The sequence below is a fragment of the Saccopteryx leptura genome, chromosome 6, assembly GCF_036850995.1.
Source record: "Saccopteryx leptura isolate mSacLep1 chromosome 6, mSacLep1_pri_phased_curated, whole genome shotgun sequence".
Taxonomy (NCBI): Eukaryota; Metazoa; Chordata; class Mammalia; order Chiroptera; family Emballonuridae; genus Saccopteryx; species Saccopteryx leptura.
This window is the reverse complement of record NC_089508.1, coordinates 182363035-182384961: the sequence shown is the minus strand read 5'-3', so window position 1 is coordinate 182384961 and position 21927 is coordinate 182363035.

Here is a 21927-nt window from a genome sequence, read left to right as displayed (position 1 = left end):
CAGAGTTTATTGTTTTATTACTATTTATTAATTATTGTATTATTTTCCATACAAACAACCCAAAACCTACTTTTGCCCCACCCTGTATATAGATGTGAGTTATATATGCCTATATAACTCATACATGACAATATATGTGAATATACAGACACACACACGTGTGTGTGTATAAAACGATGATTTTCCCATATCATAGAAATTGTCCACCTAGCTGTGATGAAGAACGCAGAATCAAATAAGCGAGGCAGATGAGCAGAGAACCCAGCTGCAGTTAATTGCCATCCCCAATGGTGGCTCTTCTGCCTGTGCCGTTGTCTTTGACCGACAGGATCTCAGCCCTCTTATTCCAGAAGATACTTGCTTTTGTTTGTTCCACCTGCACAGTGTGCACAACATGCCCGTTAGCTCTGGAAGAATGGAGAAGTAAAGAGGGAGAGTGAACAAGGGCTCAGACTATGGAGCTAGAGCTGCTTGGAATCTCAGCGTCATCTCTCCCTGACTACCCAACGTTGGCAAACTCACTTAACCCCAGTCTTCCTTTTCTTATCCACAGAACGGGAATATTGTCGCACTCCTAATAGGGTGGTTGCTATGGTGCCTTAAATAGCTTCTATCACGTACTTGCTGCAATGCTCACCACATAGATGTTACATAGAAAACTGTACCACAGTTTAAATAAAGAATGAAATGCAAGTGCTTCTTTATGACCTATAAGATTCCTCATGAGTTAGGCCCAGTTCACCTCCCTGGCTTCCTCTTATGGTCACTCTGTTACCTGTGATCATTATGTTCTAAACTTTGTGACCTTCTTCCCATTTTTTGAAATTGCCCTGGCCTTAAAGCCATTATATTTGTTCATCCCTCCTAAATCCTTTTCTCAAAGCATTGCAAGGTTATTTCGTTCCCATCAGTCAGATAATTTAACTCCTCTCATTGGGGAGGCCTTTTTGCAATCAACCTCTTAACCCAAGGACCTCGTTCCTCTCATTAACTCTTTATGATGTTATCATATTTACAGCCTAACAATTCTTTCTACTCCTGATTACTTTTCTTATGGGCTTACTCCTTAATTATATTGTTCCCCCACAAGATTGTGAGCTCTATAGGAGAGCGATCTTAGTTTTGTTCCAGGGGCCCCAGATAAAGGCTAGGCAATAGGAGGCACTCAGTGCATACCGGATGGATGAATTAATAGATAAATTCATGGATGAATGGATGGATGGATGGATGGCTCAATACACCTTATGTTTATGTGTGCCTAATGAGGTAATGAGGGTAAAATAAAAGAAAGTGAGAGAAAAGAAATGAAAGTTTTGTCAAGAACAGAATATGAAACTGCATTTTGGTGGGAGAAATGAGACTGGCATTTCCTTCTGTCCTTTACTGGCAGGACACAACAGAAAGGGGACAGGGCGACTGGTGTTTCTTAGCTGTCAGGCTGGCTTGGAGACAAATGGGACCCGTGCTGCAGAGAACTCATGCCACCTGGATCTTTCCCTGCGTTCTCATTCTTTCCCTTAGGTCTTGTGGGGGTGTGACTGACGGATAATCTCTCTTCCCTTTACTGTTTATCTTTTGGGTTTAACTTCAGCTATCTGGCTACATGCCTCTGAATAAAATAAAAAAAAAGAAGAAAGAAAGAAAAGAGAAGAAAAAGAAAAAAATATATATTGCTTTCCTTTTCCAAGAAACAGTATTTCAAAAATCTCAAAAACCAAATGCACTGCGCACGCAAATCATTTCTCCAAACCAAAACAATTCCTTAAAAAAATCACCCAAGCTTGCCTAAAAATAAGTGTGTTAAATTTATTAGATTGGCTATTTTTACATTTCTGGCTTTTTCACTGGAGCTGTTTGGCCACTGACAATTCACCAGTGTATAAATGAATGTATGTGCTTGTTTGTGTAAGAAGCTTCTAATTAGCACAGACAGTGAAGTGAGGAGCATTTTCTATATGACGTTCTCTGGGTGAGGTTTAAACCAAGGTCTGTCCTCTGAAATATGCGGACAGCTGCTAGGCAGTTGGGGGAAAATCATTTTTTTTTTTTTAGAAAGGAAATAAGTTGTTAACTCGGGACTGTGGAACGGAACCTGGCTGTGTCTCCAGAACAGATGTTTCAGGTCTGGGACATTTTGCATGGAGTCATTAGAGACTTCATATCCAAAGGCTCCCGGGGAGCTGTCTGACTGTTTTGCTTAATTAATAGATCTCTTTGCAACTTGGAATGAAGAGGAGCCAGGGGACAAATATAGGTGTGCAGTGTTGCTCTTTCATGGAAAACTGTTACAGTCGCACAGGTAACCCTGGATTGATCACCAAGTCTCCCGCGGCCTCAGTTTCCCTATCCGTCATTGAAGATAACATGTATCCTTCCTTATTTCATAAGCATGTGTCAAAGGACTCAAACTAATTGATGATACCACAATCCTTTGCTTTCTGACCACTTAATCCTTAATGCCTTATTTTTCCTTATAATCTTCATGAATTCAGGGTATAGTAACTTGGAGAATTACAACTGTCTTATAGTCTTTAAAATCAAGTATTCTGCATAAAGTTCTGGAGGTCACGAGGCAAACTAAGTTATGATGAGGACCTCCAGTTGTCTGCCTGAGAAACATTATCACTTGGAGACAAGAGTCAGATATAACACGTTTCAAATGCTGTCTTTAATTTGCCGTAACTTCACTATTTTTTGGAAAGTTACTGCGTTTTCTTAACTGTACTCCCCATACATATAAAATAAGACTATTCGTAACTGACCTACCAAAGGGCAATGTTCTGAACATTTCAGGAGACAATGTACACATGCCCTTGCTCACGTTTCTGGTACCCAGCAATAAACATTAATTCTTAACTAGTAACCACAGAAACCTAATAAAAAAAATTATTATTTGGGAGATGAGAGCCATATAATATAGTACTCTCACCATAGTTTAATGGCAGTAAACCATTTATGTTTCTCATCCTTTGTGTTTAATCATTCAACCACAAATTTAGTATGAAGCAATTTTATGAAACGCTCACTGGCCACTGTCTCTTTTCCCCCACAAGCCTGAATACTTGGAGAACTGAGGAAGTGAACGTGAAACTCTCAGTAGGGTGATTTTTCTTCTTATTTTTTTTTTTTTATTTATTGATTTTCAAGAGAGAGGGAGGGAGAAAAGGATAGAGAGGGAGAGAGAAAGAGAAACATCGATCTGTTTCTGTATATGTCCTGACCAGGGATCGAACTGACAACTTCTGTGCATAAGGACAATGATCCGATCAACTAAGCCATCATCCAGAGCTCAGGTAGGGTGCTTTGAATATCAGCTAATAAGGCACCTTTCTTCCTGTTCTGCTGATTTACAACATCACTAAGCTCTAAGCCTGGCTTTGCAAAGTACCACTCTTTAGCTATTAAGAGGATAGTGTTTTAATATTGACCAGGAAATCAAAAATGCTTCGCTGAGTGGTGATTGTATGTTTTCTTCCTGGTGGGGCATGATTTCCTAGCGTCCTTTGGAAGCGAACACTTTCCTCTCCACACGCCCACCCCACTGACACTCTCTTTGTTTCCTCAGAGGAAGAGACTTCCTATTCCCTTAGTTTACTTCCCTTGTGACTCGAAGTCATTTCACCTGCAGAAGACAGATGACTTCAACCCTGCATCTTGAGCTTGAATTGCAATACAAACCAAATTAGATAAAATCAATCAATAATACCCTTGCAGGACAAATTCACTTAAGTAACATTTACAGTACAATTGCCCACTTTGTCTGTTTACTTTAATCCATTAACACTCTCTTTCTGGCACCTGAATAAATATGTTACCCCAGCTGAATATAAATGAACTAGGATCCCACCGTCATTTGGGGTTGAGCGAAAGGTTAGTAAATTTTATTTCTTTAGAAGAATGATTTTGAAATGAAGAAAAAAAAGATGGTGGATGATGAAGCCCTAAGATTTTGTTTGAGTGGGTACTGCATACCCTGAAAGCTCACTGATGGCTTAGAAGTTTATTCTGCAGTTTATGGATTATTGCATCCACGCATCTGATGCTATGAGCCTCCAAATACAACACAGAACATAGAGCCAAATACACTGGATTGAGAGGCTAACTTGAAAAAGCAGAATTTAGGTAAAGAACAGTAGACATAGGTGCTAAATTGTGCCATGGAAAACTTCAAAGTGGTTGTGTGCTTGCAAAATTAATAGACAACTTAAAGATGACTGCCGCTAACATTGACACAAGCAAAAGATCTTGGTTAGTCCAGTTAGTTCCAGCTTCAAGTAAATTGCTGGTGAATTAGTCCTTCCAACTCCTGAACGACCAATGGTGTGTAGTATATTACACCGAGCAAGGCTAAGTGGATAAGACTTTCATTCAGTCGATGGTTTGAACTTGGGAAGGGCTGTCTAACAATTTCTCTCAACCAATAGCAGAGCCATACTAGCGTCAAAACTTGGCTCTCAACTGCAAAGGGGTGACGTCGTCGGATACCTAGTCCCAGGGGTTTAGGAAACAGAATGAAAAGAGTCAAGTGCACGCTGAGGCAGATATATAAAAGACCATTGCAGCAGAAGGAGAGACAAGCCTCCCAGTGATGTAATTCTCGACAGATGGACATTTCCGAGGGCTAGGCTACCTGATGTTCTTGGCCTCCCTCCCTCACGTTGTCAAAGGCAGACTACCCATGGTCATGTTTTACATGATAACACCGGGGCAAAAAAGACAAAGCTTCAGCGTTAGGAAACCTAGATTCAAATAGGTACTGGCACTAATCCTTTCTGAGTGGCCATGGAAAAGTCACTAAACCTCTTTTTAGGCTTATTTGTCAAATGGAAATTTAAAAAAAAAAAAAAAAGAATTCTTAAAGGCTAATAGTGGGAAGTAAATGAGAGAGAAAGGGAGGGAGACACAAAGGGGAGGGGAAAGCCTGAATGACAATTTAAGAAGGAGGAGGCTCTACCTGCCACTGCCCTCCATACAGATGGGCACAGAGTGGGAAGGAGACAGGAGATGGGAGACTTGAATGTCTCATTCTCTCTCATGGCTCTAATACGCATGACTCTCATATTGTTGGCCCAGATCACCATGTTGAATATAATTCCAGTATTTAAGTTTTTTGGGTTTTTTTGCTCATGATGACCAGTGACTAGTATCCAAATATTTCAACTGCTGTTCAGTCAAAAGCAAATGATCTTTCCATCACTGGGAGCAAAAGGGGCTGTGTGATACGGGAAACCATGGCACAGGTATATAGTTTGTTTCACTTTTCTGCACTGCATGGGCATTGTGCTTTTAACAAATCAAAGGCAAGGTTTTCCTCCAGCAAGTCAATTATGAAATTATGACGCGTGGTCTGGAACGGGACCCCCAATATATCTGCACTATGCCTCTGCGTGACTCTCCAACACATCGCTTTCCTAATAGATTTCTGCTGGTTAAAATTTGACTACACCTAATTTTAATCATATGTGATGACTTTAAAATGTAAGATCCAGAATAACACAAAACCCTTTGTTCATATACAGTTGTTGTTATTTTTTATTTTATTTGTCTGTATACATTGCTTTCTGGGCCAGACCAAGCTCTAAGCCAGGGGTCCCCAAACTTTTTACACAGGGGGCCATTTCACTGTCCCTCAGACCATTGGAGGGCCGGACTATAAAAAAAAACTATGAATAAATCCCTATGCACACTGCACATATCTTATTTTAAAGTAAAAAAAAAAAAAAAAAAAAAAAAAAAAAAAAAAAAAAACGGGAACAAATACAATATTTAAAATAAAGAACAAGTAAATTTAAATCAACAAACTGACCAGTATTTCAATGGGAACTATGCTCCTCTCACTGACCACCAATGAAAGAGGTGCCCCTTCCGGAAGTGCGGCAGGGGCCGGATAGATGGCCTCAGGGGGCCGCATGTGGCCCGTGGGCCGTAGTTTGGGGACCCCTGCTCTAAGCAAAGAGTTCCACTGAGGTTCATGGGTCATCACACAGCCTAGCACACTTAGGGAACTACCAAATAGATGTATTAGAACCTTGGGGAAATGATTCCTCCATTGAAATGTGCTTAAGTTCTCTGATAACTTGAAACTGAGTCATTGATTCAGTAGAGAAAGCCCATATTTCAGAAATTACTCACAGTACTTACCCAACAAATTGTGTGAATAAATAGGAAAAAAAGTAGCTGCAAAGAGAGAGATAGAGAGAAGGCATTTGTGTTGCAGCCTAAATCACAAAGAAAACAATTTACAAAATGAGCATTTTAGTAGACAAAGCACAATGTTTCTACTGGTTAAAAATGCTGCAAAATGTTGGCAACAATAGTTTGCATCCGAATCATCAAACCTAATTGTTTGTGAATGCAACATAATTGAGTCTTCATTGTGAGAGCTTTAAGAAAACCAAGTAATATAACATGAGTTTTTATGACATTAAAAACAAATAATTTGTGCAGAGTTATTATGTTTGAAGAAACACACTCCCACTAACCCATTAGATTTCATTAGAGACAGACACAAATTGTTAAATGCTGTTTTGTTTTTGTGTCTGCTTTGAACCTCACAAAAGATAAAAGTTATTTCTTTGAAATGATTCCTACTCTATTTCCTTAGAAATAAGCTTTCAAAGTATGCATTAAAACAAAACCACGCTGAAAGGAAGCATGGCACTCATAATGACTAGGAGCTGTTAATTCTACTAACCAACCCTCAGTGGCATTTACAGTATTGTCACAACCTCTAAGATTCAAAGCAATGTCCTACTAACACTTCGAATATCCTTAAAGAAGATATCCACTCAGTCAGGAAACACAAATGGAGATTCATAATAATCTGGAATCGAGCAAGTCAAAACAGACAACTTAAGTCATATAAATTTAAGTGACTTTTGAGAACTTTAAACGGATTCCTAGCTTCTGCCTTTTTTGAGTCCTATGGCACATGTAGCGTGGAAGTGGGAAGGAATTAAGTGCAGGAGCAAGTTATGGATCACACACTCTGGTGTAATCAAACTCCAGCCGTTACAGCGAGAACAAAATGTCAACTCTAACTAACTACCTTATTGAATTCCCCCAAATCTATGACCCACAAGATAGCCATATTAATTTGGTCGTGCCCAATGCCTGGGGAAAATCAGTCAGAGAATAAAGGGTGTTGGACAGAGAGAAAACAAAAGGCGAGGTAGTCCAGCTTTTACAATAGGCATAGAATCATTTAGCCATAATGACAACTTGTCCTCGTTTACCTGGGACTTACTTGGTCTTGGCCCCTAAAAGTCCTGCATCTTCCAAAACCACGCAGTCTCAGACAAACGGGGATGACGGGTCACCCTCCCATATGATAAGAGCCTCTCATTACTACTGACTTCCTCACCTGAACTTACCTATGGCTAACCCACACAGACAGTAGTGGTGCTCAGACCTCACTGCGAGTAGAGGCCCTGAATAGGAACTTAGAACAGGGACAGAGTCCAGGGCCCTGAGGCAAAGGCCATGGTGGCTTTACTGACATCAGTACTGAATGCAGTACTGTGCTGAATGCAGCACGGTAGAGATAGAATGAGCAATTCTGATTAATCAATAGGTGGGGACATTTGAGCTACTCCCTTGCCCTTTAATCTGCTCTAAAGAAGTTCCCCCTTCTGACTCCCTCCTTCTCATCCCTGCTTCTCTTTGTGTGTATCAATAAACACCCATAAGGACTGGGGTTGGGGCCACCTCGTGAAACCTAAGTAGGGGATTGGGAGGTCTCCTCTGGGTCCCTCGGTGTCTGCCATGCGGTCTCCAAGTAGTCGTCGTCTCTGTGACAACTGTGCACAAGGATGGCCTGGAAATCTGTAGAAACCCACTGTCCCATCCTTTAGATTCAAATTCTGTAAACGGAAGTGGGGCCGATGAGAATGCATTTCTACCAAGCTCACAGCTGATACAGAGGCTGCTGAGTCAAAAGTACCACATTCCGGGGGACACTGTTTCAAACTTCATTGTACCCCTTTTAGTTCCCAATTTTCCTCTCCATGATCATGAATGTAATCTTTTTTGTCTGCGTATTTGCTTTTGGTTTTCTAAGTGAGAGGAGGGGAGACAGACTCCTGCATGAGCCCTGACTAGGATCCACTCGGCAACCCCCATCTGGGGCCAATGCTTAAATTAACAGAGCTATCCTCAGCACCCAGGGCTGATGCTCAGACCAACTGAGCAATCCTCAGCACCTGGGGCCGATTCTTGAACCAACTGAGCCCCTGGCTACGGGAGGAGAAGAGAGAGAGAAGGGGGAGAGGGAAAGGGAGAGAAGCAGATGGTCAATTTTGCTGTGTGCCCTGACAGGGGATCAAACCTGGGATGTCCACATGCTGGACCAACACTCTATCTACTGAGCCAACTGGCCAGGGCCTGAATTTAGTTTTTAAGGGTACTTTTATGCACGAACAGATTGTGTAGGTCTTTTGTAAGTAGAAACATCTCATCTTAGCATAAATGATGCCAATGCAATTGGTGGAAAACTCATCCAATCAGCTGATTATTTATACAATATTAAAATATGTGATGGTTTTATTTCCATGAATTTTATTAGTAATTAAAATTATAAAGACTTTGTGCAATGCTATTTCAACCTCAGGGAACTAACAGAAATAATAGGAAAGCAGAGATAAGCCTGGGCCGTGGGCGGTGTGTGTACTGCTGCTGAGAAATGAGGATAATCACAAACTATTTGAAAACATTCAGCAAGGATTTTGTACATAAATCCTCAACTAAATTATACTAGAAGGTCTACGATTCTCTGGCACCAACTGGGCATCCAACAATTCAATTCTGACATGAACAGTGTGGAGTTAGTGCAACCCCCAAAATTAAGGACTCTGTCCTACAAGAATGCCTCCACTTTGGATACTGGTCTCAGGAGTCCCAGGGGCCAAGTGACTTCTGACTTACTGGCTATGAATCTGGCCTCAACCCCATCTTCAGGTTCTGATTTTACTAGAATGACTCGCAGAACCCGGGAACACTCTTTATTTACATTTACTGGTTTGTCATACAGGATCACCCTCAAGAACAGCCAAGTGAGTTTCATGACATAGACAGGACTTATTAAAGCATTAGTCTGAGGGGAGGGGGGGCTGCTGAAAGTTTAACCCATTAATCAATACTGGTTGGTATTTTTGGTGACCAATACCCCCATTTTGAAGCTATCTAGGGGACTCCTGTGAGTCATGTCATTAGCATACAAAACAGGGTAAATCCTAAACATTTTAGGAGTCACATGCCAGAAACCGGGAACAAAGACCATCCATTTATTTTTTATACTATACCAAGAATTTATTTATTTATTCCCCCACTGCCAAAGGTATGAGTCAAGTCTTGGAATAAAAATATATATATATATATCTTTCATCAGGGATTTGGTTTCAAAAGTCCCAGCTCTAACTCTTGTAAACAGAGTTTGAACAAGGACCATGATGCCCACACAATGGCACGAGGTGACAGGTGACGGTGCTCTCTCTACTCTAGGTATCAGGATGGAGAAGTCAGTGAATGCATTTGACAGAGCCTTTACTGAAAAGAAAGCCAAACTCAAAGAAATCCTCAGGATACAGCCATTTAACTAGTCCACCAACATTATTGAATGTTGACTGTGTTACTTGCTTAAAGATAATCTTTACAAATTCAATATCTTTTTATAAACACAAACATTCACAAAGAGCCTCCGACTTATTCGTTTGCCATTTTTCATGTAATAAGCTACAAAACTAATGCATAAGCACTCACCCTCACCTCTACTCTCCAATCTCCACAGGCAGCATATGCAAATAAACTCCTGATGTTTTCATTTAATCTGAAAATATTGTCCAGTCCCTTGACCTAGTTATGATTTTTTATCCCCATTAACATAGTGCTAAATTTCCAGTCTTCTCCAAATTCATAATAGCAACATCAATAATAATATCACCAATGATTATATTATTTATTGAGTATTCCTTATGAGGCTGGCCATACGCTCTGTAATTTAACTTTATTACTGTTAATCCTCACCAGGTCCAAACTAAGGTGAGATGAGTTAAGCTCTCACTCTAGGTAGCAAATCTGAGTGGCCACCAAAAACTATTGCAATTCTGGGGAAAATGAATATTAATGAAACATCCACAATGAACAAAGTTTCATATACCATATTTCCCCATGTATAAGACGCTCCCATGGACAAGATGCACCTTAATTTTGGGGCCTGAAATTTGAAAAAAAAATGTATTGCATAAAGTTATTGAACTCAAGTTTTATTCATCATAAAATTCATACAACTCCTCATCACTGTCAAAACTCCTATCCATTAGCTTGTCCTCATCTGTGTCTGATGACGAATCTCTGTCTTCAACAATGTGCACAAAAACAAGTGCGAAAAATCAGGAAATGCAAGAAAATAAATCTATAACCACTGTATGAGACACACCCAGTTGTTAGACCCCAAATTTTTTGAAAAAGATTGCGTCTTGTACATGGGGAAATATAGTAAAGACTAAATCAGCATTGCTGATTTTTTTTTTCCTTTTGCTTCAGGTTTCAAATGGCTTGGTATAGCACTGTTACAGATTTCTTACAACAACCCTACAAGGTATAAAATGGTATTATTCTAATTTTATTAATAGAAACTCCAGTTAAGTAACTTATGCAAGATGACACATTTGATAATGGTACAGTCAGTGTCTAACTTCAGAGCTCTTTGACTGTGATGTCACAGCACCTCGCAATACTGACTGTGTGCTTCTGCTGTGTGTGAAGTTAGGGGAAACAGTGCCCCACTTAAGGTCAGCAGTTTATTAGAAGGGCTCCTAGTACCCACCAAAGGCTGTCATACTCATGGTTATGTTTCATCGATGGCGAAAGGATACAGATTCGAGTCGGCTTGGGGCAGAGCCCAGAAAGTTTCCAGATCGGGAGCTTCCAACGATCCTTCTCCAGGGAGGTCACGGACAAAATTCCCTCCCCCAACAATGATGTGTGACAATATGCGCAGAGCAGGGACAACCAGAGACGCTCACCAGGCCGCTGTGTCCAGATCCTCATTGGAACTCAAGCATCTAGACATGGTTGACTGCCTGACCTTTGGCCTCCTGCTATTCCAGCAGTAAAGCAGAGACTACGTGACCCAAAGCCTTTATCATTAACCACAGTGTTAAAGTGTCCAGTGTGGCCCAAGGTCCCAAAGTAAACAAATATACTCATAATAGGCAGGACATTCCAAGGGCCTCGACCTCACCTCCAAGAGCCAAGGACAAAAGGAACCTCTCCTTGGGAAAGGCTCATTATTTAATACCGTGTGTCAGCCCCATGTACAGGCGAGAGGCAGGAGTACGAATAAGGAGGTAGACACCTCCTTTTGGAAAAGGAGATACGTCTTACGTAAATAAAGTAACATTATCCCTTAAAGTTCTGTTTAAGAATCAGCCACATTGTCTATCTTAAGTGGAAAAAATACATATAGAAAGGAATTCTGAGCTGACAAATAACTTTCCTTCCCAGTTTTAAGACTGCCAATAGGAAAGACAGTTCCTTGTCTGATTTACTTCCCAAATCCACCTCAGCTTGCATAAAAGAAGATGTCGTACTCTAAAAATAATCAGCATTGAAGTCAAGAGATCAAAGACTATGCACACACCTCTATAACTTACTTATATGTAACATCTATCAGAGACCAGAGCTGCTCTCTGGTCCTTCATGTATTTCCTTAGGACTTGTAGAATATTTTACTAATTGTCCCAGAAATTATACCAACTGTCCCAGCCTAGTAGTTAGAGAAAACCTGTCTAAAAACCGGTAAGTCCACTGCTGTGGTATGTGAGATGGTTTTAGATTATATTAACAAGCAGGTTTTACTTTAATAAAAAGTAAGTATAGCCTGACCTGTGGTGGCGCAGTGGATAAAGCGTTGACCTGGAAATGCTGAGGTTGCCGGTTCAAAACCCTGGCACATATGGGAGTTGATTCTTCCAGCTCCTCCCCCTGTCTCTCTCTCCTCTCTGTCTCTCTCTCCTCTCTAAAATGAATAATAAAAAAAAAGTAAGTATACCTTCTAATACACATTTTTACGAAATACACTTAATCTGTATTAGAAAATTGTATGAGAAGCCTGCTGGAAACACATGAAATAAAGTATTTAAGCTTTTTAAAAAAATTAACAGTTTAAAGAAAAATAACGAGTAGCTTAAAGAAACCCACAGAAGTCATGCGGGTTTGACACAGGTCAAAGGAAGGATCAGAAGATAACAGGGGTTTCGGAAACCATTGATTACTAAATTAAAATTTTATATCCTAGGCCCTGGTCGGTTGGCTCAGTAGTATAGTGTCGGCCCATCATGAGTATGTTCCGGGTTCTATTCCCTGTAAGGGCCCACAGGAGAAGTGCCCATCTGCTTCTCCACCCCTTTCTTCCTCTCTTCTCCTCCTGCAGCCATGGCTCAATTGGTTTGAGTGCATCGGCCCCAGGTGCTGAGGATGCTTCCATGAAGTCTCTGCCTCAGGCGCTAAAAATAGCTTGGTTGTAGCATGGCCTCAGATGGGCAGAGCATTGGCCCCAGATGGGGTTGCCAGCTGAATCCTGGGGCACATGCAGGAGTCTGTCTATCTCCCCTCCTCTCACTTGGAAAAAGAAAGAAAAATAAATAAATAAATAAATAAATAAATAAATAAATAGATTTTGTACTCTAGCTTCCTAAATACAACTTTTTTAATTCTATTGCTATTAGGAAACCAGTTTCTGAAATGGAAATCTAGCCAGGTTCATTCTAGGTTTTTATTTATTTTAAAAATGTCTAAATTGAGGAATCTCCTCAAGCTTCCTTTTAACTAAAGATCAGTTTTGAAGGAGGAGGGGAGCAGAATTCTTTCTAACCCAGCTCAGAAAATCAGATCATTCAGAAATAGTTTGTCCTGAATGGCTTCGCCGATAAAAATTTTCTTTTTCAAGTTCCCCATTCTCATCAGATGCTACAGCTCCTCTTCCCCCTGCACCTGGTGATTAAATCTTTTATCTGGAAAAATCCACAGAAGAAGCTGAGTTGGAGGCAGGTGGGCCCAGTGGGAGGGGTATCCGGTCCCCAGAGTTCCTCTCCCACCTGAGGATGACCTTTAGATAACTGCCCGCCATACCACACTTTCACCCTTTGGGAGGGATGGCATGGTGACCTTCTCTGTGCATGGTGGGAGGGAGGAGCCCCTGTCTGCTGGTACCCTGAAGCCCTTGAAATGCAAAGAGGGAGGAGGTAAAGGAACAGCGGGGTTGCTGGCTGGGTCTGTGATCACAGGGAATGCACAGAGCAGGTGACTAGGGGAGAGAAAGGTTCTGAATGTGGAGGAAGGTACCGGCTATACTTAAAACCACCACACTTCTTTGTTGCAGGAGAACACAACTAAAACACACGAGGAAGTGTTAAACTGAGGGTAAAACCATGTCCTGGAATTTTTATTTATTTATTTTATTATTTATTTTTGCTTTACTTGTTTGCTTAAAATGAGGAAGAAAGCAGTGTTGAAGAAGACTGGATTTTAAGATTCGTAGCTAGAAAGGTGGAATAGCACAGCAGCTAGAGGGGGTTTAGAAGCAGACAGATCTGGTCATCAGTCACTATTTCCTGTGTGACACCCAGGAAATGACTTAGGTCTCTCAGATTCCTCAGCTGTAAACAGTACAGTAAGAGTAGCAGTAAGAGTAGCAACTTTGTTTCATTTGACAGAATTAAATGAGATAATGCAGTGACACATATGTACAATACCGGGCACTTAATTCTGCCTCTGTTACTATTGTTTGTTTAATTTAACCTTTCTAGGTCTCATTTCCTTATCTGCAAAATTACAACAAGAAGTACTTTGTGTCTATTTTATTATTACTATTATAAATATTTTTAAGAAAGGTGAGGAGAGAGATGAGAAGCATCAACTCATAGTTGCTTCATTTTAGTTGTTCACTGATTGACTGGGGGTGAGGAGGACCCAAGCTGAGCTCATGACCCCTTGCTCAAGCCAGTGACCTTGAGCTTTAAGCCAGCAATCTTTGGGCTCAGGCCATTGACTCTGGGATCATGTCGATGATCTCACGCTCAAGCCAGCAATCCTGCACTCAAGCTGGTAAGCCTGTGTTCAAACCAACAAGCCATGCTCAAGCCAGCAACCTCAGGGCTTCAAACCTGGGACCTCAGCATACCGGGTCAATGCCATATCCACTGTGCCACCACCGGTCAAGCTATCTTATTATGTTAATATGAGGATCAAAAGAGAAGCTGGGAGGTACAGTATCTATAACTTGATTATACTTGGGTGCCTTTTTGTCCCTTGGAGATTTAAGTAACATTGGCTCAAGTGCTCTACTTAAAATGGGTGTGTTCCCAGTGTTTCCTAAGACACACACGCATTCAGAGATTCTACATATTTTCCATCTTACTTTCTCCCTGTCCCTCTAGCTCTAGGTATGTGTTTTCAGGGGCATTCCCCTGAACTCCTAAATCAAATTTGTTTGTTCACATTCTGTCTGCCTAAGAAATCCCATCACTTTGCCCAGGCATGAACAACCTTTACTGAAGATCATGGGATAGTCTTATTACTGCAACCCCCCACCTCAGTTCTGAACCACACCCGACCAGAGCCGGGGTCCCCAAAGCCTGTTCCACCATGTGCCCTCTTCCCTGTGCCCCGCAGCTGGTGGCTGGGGAAGCTAGCTGAATGCTCTTACTGAAACTGCTCTTCTAATGGGACACTCTCTCCCCCTTCTTCCCAATGTCTTTCTTTGTAAACTAAAAAGCTCCTAGTAAATCCAACGGATCTGAATATGCAGATTATAAGAAAACTACAATTTTAATTCCAAGTCAATTCAGGATATATTTATTGACGCTCATCCTTTGCCATCGATGATGCTAGTTTCTAAATAATGCAATAATGATTCAGGCATATTTCCTGCCTCCAGAGAGCTGGCAGCCAGGTGTCTAAAGAGCCAGGAAATGAATGGTTTCAGAACAGCTTCCACGGGGAAGGAAAGGGTTCGTGTGGGCAATGAAACAACCGTGGGTGGAGTCCCACTTCTGGAGAAGGCAGGGTAATGAGATCTGTGTGATGAAGAGCGAACAACAACAACAAAAAAGATAAAGAGAGCTCATTTCAGGTAGACAGACAGACAAAAAATTTAGAAACAAGAGCTATGTTAGAGGGACAGAATATAATTCATTGGGATGAACGTTCAGGCTAGGCACCGAGCTACTGAGCTGGGGTCTCTATTCCAATATGTAAATAGTACTAAAAACAAAAGTGAAAAGTCCTATTTCAATACTACTTAGATAAAAAAGAGTCATTAAATCTAAAGCTCAGAATTATTAATTAGAGTAAAAGCAAGTCTCAAAATTTCACACTTATTCTCATAATAGATCGTACAAAGGATTGGGCCAGTAATTACCCAAGCTTTGTGAAATCTTCACATCTGCAGAGGTGACACACAAAAAACATTTGCTACTGGAAAAAAAAATGCGGTTCTCCCACTCTGTGCAAGAACCATACTGCACAGGGCTTCTAGGGCACATAGAGAGGCAGCCTCACCTTGTCTCTTTTGGGGGCAAATGTTTCTATTTCCCATCATTGCAAGCTACTCATCGCAATGAAAATAGAATTTTACAGCTAGGACCAAAATTTGCATTTAAAAAAATAGCCAAAAGGGTATAATCATCACAAAGAGAAGAAACACAGTATGAAGTTGGAGGCTATAAAGGCCCCCAAAGAACCTTGACTTAACAACCAAGATAAGAGAGACTCAAGTAACAAGGAGAAGTGTGAGGGGTGTAGTTTGCCATTGTGGAGAGATGACAATGGTCATTCTCTCCCCCCCCCCCCGCATTTCTTAATTATTTCAAACATAACTTAGCTCTCACCTTCTAGGTTTGTGAAGAAGTCCAGACATGTTTGAATCCCGGGATTTATTCATTCCAAAAAAATATTTAAGGAATAGTTTCTGGTCTTCAGCTATCCCTGGTCAAACATCCCCACTCTTCCCATTTTATTCAATCTTGGATGGAGGGATCTTAGTTGTCTTTACAGTGCATCAGTGCTGCCTATGTGATGAGCATTTATTTTAAATAACTTCCGTCTACACCGTAAGAGTAGTTGAATCACTTGTGAAGTGCCCTAATCAGGAATCCGTGCTCCAGGTGTTTCATTAGCACCTGGAGTTGTGTACACTCCAGCGGTGGCAGCATTAGGGCTTGCAACATCCCGGTAGAAGTTTGCCACTGTGTATATTAGTTAGCATAAAGGATGTTAGAAATGACGGGCTGTGGTTGAAAAGCCACAAAAGTGGCTTTGTGGAGAATAATTCGTTGCACAGTGTTGATGAACTCCACACTTTAATACCTTTAGATTATTATTCCCGATCTGGAAGTCCTCTGAGAGTCTCTTCTTCTAAAAAATAAATAAATAAAATAAAATAAAAATGGAGGATTCTGTGGCCTGATCCAACCACGTACTCTTGCTGATCCTGATGCATCCCCATGGGAGTGAATCTGTCACACAAGGGCATTGTTCAAAGGGTATGGTGAGTCTTGACTGAGCATTAGGGACCGGTTGCATGACTGTTTATGTACCTAGTTCCTAACAATGTTTGCTTCTGTGTCAGATTTTGACTTGGGCCTGGATGTGATTGAAACATCGTATCTATCAGTGTTGCTGGCCTGAGTGAAGACATCGAGTTCCCACCTACCTCTAACTGTTGGAGACAACCAATATATCCAAAAAAAAACTTGACCGATTGTGGAAAGCTAAATTAGGATATCTTCGCCTGGGATCAGAAACCCCAACCTCCATAGAGACCCACTTGAGAGCCCTTGGCACTGCTCCAAGACCTGCCAGCCATGTGACTTCAGTCAAGCCACTAACTTAACGTCTTTGTACCTCAGGGGTTATTTCCCCTCCTATAAAAAAAAGGAATATTAATAGTGTTTACCTTGGAGGATAAAACAAAATAATGTGCATAAAACAATTGACAGCAGTTCTGGCACATTCTAACAATAAATATTAAGTGTTGTTACTCCTAGTTGGCCTCCTTATTAATTCAGATAAACACATTCAACCATCTTAGGAAGCCTGAAAGAACAACCTTTTATTATTTTTTTATTTTTTGCAAATAGTTTTTCTTGTAAAACACGAGAAAAAATTCTTTATTTTCTAACAGCCTTTGAAAACGTAAGAAGCTGTAATTATCTCATTAGTAACATGGACTACCTGAACGTTCAAATCCTCTAGATTATACATGTAGTTTTGCCACCACAAAACCCCTAATGCTTTAATCATTAATTGTTTATCCTTACTCTGAAACAAACGTGTTTCTTACCTGTTTGTATAAGTCTGTTTTCCTTCACCAGTAATGGTCTTCTCAACCCAAAGAAATAAATCAGTAGTCTGACAAAGGGGATGTGCAGAAAGCTGATTTTTAAAACTATGTACATGAAGGGGATTCTCCAGCAAACATTTTGAATTCTGTTAGGAAACACAGATACATGTGACTAGTTCTGTGGCCATGAACTAGGGGGGGCGGAAATGGTGGTTACTAAATAATGTTCCAATGAGCCCTGGACGGTTGGCTCAGTGGTAGAGCGTCGGCCTGGTGTGCAGGAGTCCTGGGTTCGATTCCCGGCCAGGGCACACAGGAAAAGCACCCATCTGCTTCTCCACACCTCCCCTTCTCCTTCCTCTCAGTCTCTCTCTTCCCCTCCCGCAGCCAAGGCTCCATTGGAGCAAAGTTGGCCCGGGTGCTGAGGATGGCTCCATGGCCCCTGCCTCAGGCACTAGAATGGCTCTGGTTGCAACAGAGCGATGCCCCAGAGGGGCAGAGCATCGCCCCCTGGTGGGCATGCCGGGTAGATCCCGGTCGGGCACATGCAGGAGTCTGTCTGACTGCCTCCTCGTTTCCAACTTCAGAAAAATACAAAAAAACCCAAAAACGTTCCAGTGAATTGTGACATGAGACAGATCCTAACATTGAGATTTAAACTGGAAGGACCGAAGGAAGCAATGGAAATGAACTGAGACAGTCGAGAGTAGAATTGAAAAGGCAAGGGAATGATACTTACAGAGGAAATTCAAAACCACAGTGTGAAGGACCACGCCTCCGGATGTTAGCATGGTGGAACCCGAGCTCCTAAGTGCTCTACTAATAAGCAGAGCCATCATTAATCTTTTGTGACAGGATCCTTTGGAGGACCAGATTGTGATGGGACTGGGCCCAGAACATCCTGCATTATCCTCAGAATTGAAGATGATTTCTATATACAGTAATCATTGTACCATGTTTCTCCGTGGCAGTAAATTTTAACAGAAATGGCTTTCAAAAGCTGTCTTCATAAAAAGTGATTTAGGAAAAAAAGAAAGCGTACACAACTTCACTTGTTCCAGTCATTTCTTTCTTTCTTTCTTTTTTTTTTTTTTCATAGTGCTCACTGAAATATATTCATTCTGAACAGATGAAAGAGAGAAACGGGGCGTTCCGTACGCCTACAATAATTACAGAACCTTGCGGGAAGATGACAAATGTGAAAATAATAATAACAAGACAGAAATCAGCACTCCTCTTTGCACACGGCACCGCCCTCCATCAGAGAAGAACTGCATTGCTGCTCTGGGCTTGCAGACTCTGGCATCAGCCCGTGTTTTATCTTAACTCTAGTTCTTATCAGGATGACCCCGAGCAAATTATTTTACCTCTCCGAGTCTCAATTACGCCACGGGTCAAGTGTAGAAAAGGACAATACTCTTTTTCATTTAAAGTTGTTCGGAGAATTAAAAAGTTGAAGTAGAAGTGCTTAGCAACTAGTGCCTGCTACCCACCCAGTACATGCTCACTGAGGGTCGGAGCTTGTTGTGGGGTTAAATGGTGGCTCCAGAAAAGGATACCCATGTCCTCCATCCTCTGCATCTGACTTTATTTGGGGAAAGAAAGAGTCCTCGCCAGTGTAATTAAGGATCTCAACGGAGATTATCCTGAACTGCCCCAGTAGTTCCTAAATCAAGTGAAGTGTCCTTATAAGAGACAGAAGAGAAGACACACAGAAGGGAAGAAAATGTGACGATGGAGGCAGAGATTGTAGTGACGCAACCACGAGCCAAGGAGTGTCAGGAGCCACTGGAAGAAGCAGGAACCAGCGGGGAGGGTTCTCCCTGGAACCTCAGAGGGCACACAGTCCGGCAGACAGCTTAGTTTCAGATTCTAGTCCCCAGAACTGCCAGACAATGACTTTGTTGTTTGAAGCCACCGGTGTGCCATACTTTGCTAGGAAACTAATAAAGAGCTCATTTTTAATGCTTGAATGAAATATAATTCATATACCCTACAATTCATCCATCTGAAGTGTACAGTTCAACAGTTGGGGAATATATTACATTATTATTTTTCATATTGTCATAAAAGACATACGACATTTTAACCATCTTTAAGTATACAATGCAGTAGCATTAGTGACACAGCTATCAACACCCTAAACCTTTCATCACCCAAAACAGAAACTCTATATCCATTAAGCAGTAACTCCCCATTTCTCAATCCTCCCCGGTAACCTCTAATCTACTCTTTGTAATACAGAGCTTTTCATTACTTACTGCTCCAACTGCCAGGGCTTCTGTGACAGTGACAAAGGTCGCGGGGAGCCATTGTAAAGTTTTGAATTAGAAGTCTGAATCCCATTTCCTACCTGCCTCCCCCATTCTTTCCACAAACAGCTACAGAGCACACGTCTTGTGCCAGGCGCTTTGCCTGAAGACTGGCAGAGAGAGAGCCCTGGCTGCCCAGGTCCTCCCAGTCCTGTGAAGGGCAGGGGGGTATGCATGCGATGCCACCATGATGCACCAGTACTGTGGCAGAGGCCAGTAGGAGGTGCTTTGTGAGAACAGCGAAAAGGCGCCTAACCAAGTCTCGGCAGGGTCAAGGGAAAAGCTCCACGGAAGAATTCATTCTCAGCCTCCAACGGCCAGCTGAGTAGAATGTTAAGGGAGTATGCGTGGAAGGATGCACTCAGCAGAGGCAGGAGCACTTGCAAGTCTGCTGCAAGAGACAGCACATAAGATTTGGGCACCGGAAATATAGAGTTCAGTCTGACTAGGGCTTCATGTACAAAAGCAGAGGGTGGGAAGAAACGGAGCTAAAGAGAAAGAGAGAGAGAGAGAGAGAGAGAGTCATATCTCTGGCAAAACATTAAGGTTTTAGGGCGGATGAAGTTCATTGCCAAAGAGTGCTTCTTCAGTGAAGTGTTGAGTAAAAGGTAGGGTGAGCAACCGATAAACAAAAGGAATGGGTCTACTCTGTAAAGGTGAGAGGAAATTCCCTAAACAAATATTTGAAGGGAGCATTATATGAAATGTCATCTGAAATATTACGTGGCCACTCCCTAAGTCCCCCTGGATATACTCAGCTGCTTGTTAAAGTAGTTAACATGGCAATAGTTAATAGTTAACATAGCAGTCGTTAATATAAATTGCTTTATGGTTACACAATTAACACACAGCATCCTTTCAGACTATACTATATATTAGAATGATGTAAGATTTATTTCAGAAAAAAGAAACAGATAAAATATTTTAATGACAGTCAGCAACATATTCTGGCTGAATATAAATTCAAAATAGACACTCAGGAGGAAGTTGAAAATGTTTCAACAACTGTGAATGAGAAGAACTGGACACTTAGAACCACAGACAGGGAACAGGGTTAACTCAGAAATCGTTCTGAAAACCACAGGCATTTTATCCCACATGAGCAAGATACTTCGGTAGAACCTACACATCTTAAATTACAAAATGATTATATTAATGGAGAAACACATTAACCATAATACAGGCTTTTCTTCTTCCATGCACAAGTAGTTTTCCTTCATGTGTTTGCTAATTTGAATGTTTTCTTATCTAACTAAATTGGTAGCTCTAATAAGATAAATGCTACACACTAAATGCTAGGTTGATCACTAAATGTAAATGATCTTGATGTACAATGACTGTAATGAGAATTAACTCTATCTCAGTGCACTGGAGCTGTCCCCAATATGCCACCAGGTTTGTACCACTGCCCCCAACTCCACCCCACTCTCACAACTCCCAAGCTGTTTTTGCGCTGAAAAAACCCAGAATTGTTTGCACTTGAGAAAGTCTTCACATTATGAATTCAGACAGCTTGAAATTACTTGGTGTCCCGATTCACCAATCTCCCAGCCTATAATAAATCCACAAATAGAACTTATAACCAACAGAAACAATAAATAGAATATTCTGTCCTTTTAAACAAAAGTTCCGGACCAGTGCTTAGCTTAGTAGCTAGAAAACTTATATTTGGACTCCAGATCACTATAACATGCCTCCTATGGATACAATAATAAAAACAGAACCTCTAACTTCGTGAGTAAACTGCAGGAGTTCTTCTTTCTGCCACTTTGCAATCTAATAGAGTACCCATGACTTCATATTTATTAAAATCCATATCATCATTTTAATACACTACTTTATCTTTCCAGGAGAATGCCCAGAGTGCAGCGAAAGCCATATTTTACAAGCCAATTTTAAACGCCTTTTAATGATGATTCACCGTGCCCTAATACAGATTTCTCATCAATATCGCCATCCTGCAGGCACGCATTAAAGCTGCAAATCATTTCTTGGGTGGTGCTACTGTCAGACTCCAAATGTACTATCAACATAACTCAGAGGTTTGAGTTAAGCATCTTCCTTGGATGCAATGGGTATAATCTGATTTCTGCGAACTGGGAGGAATGCCAGTTATGCCGAGATAGATTTGAGTGCCCTTTGTTGGAAGACATGCCTGAGTGTCTCTCACTCTCTCTCTCCATCTCTCTGTCTCTCTTTCTCCCCACCCCCACCCGCAATGAAGAAGAGCAGCAGACGCTCTTCACTGCAGAGCCGCCTGCTCACCCCTCCACA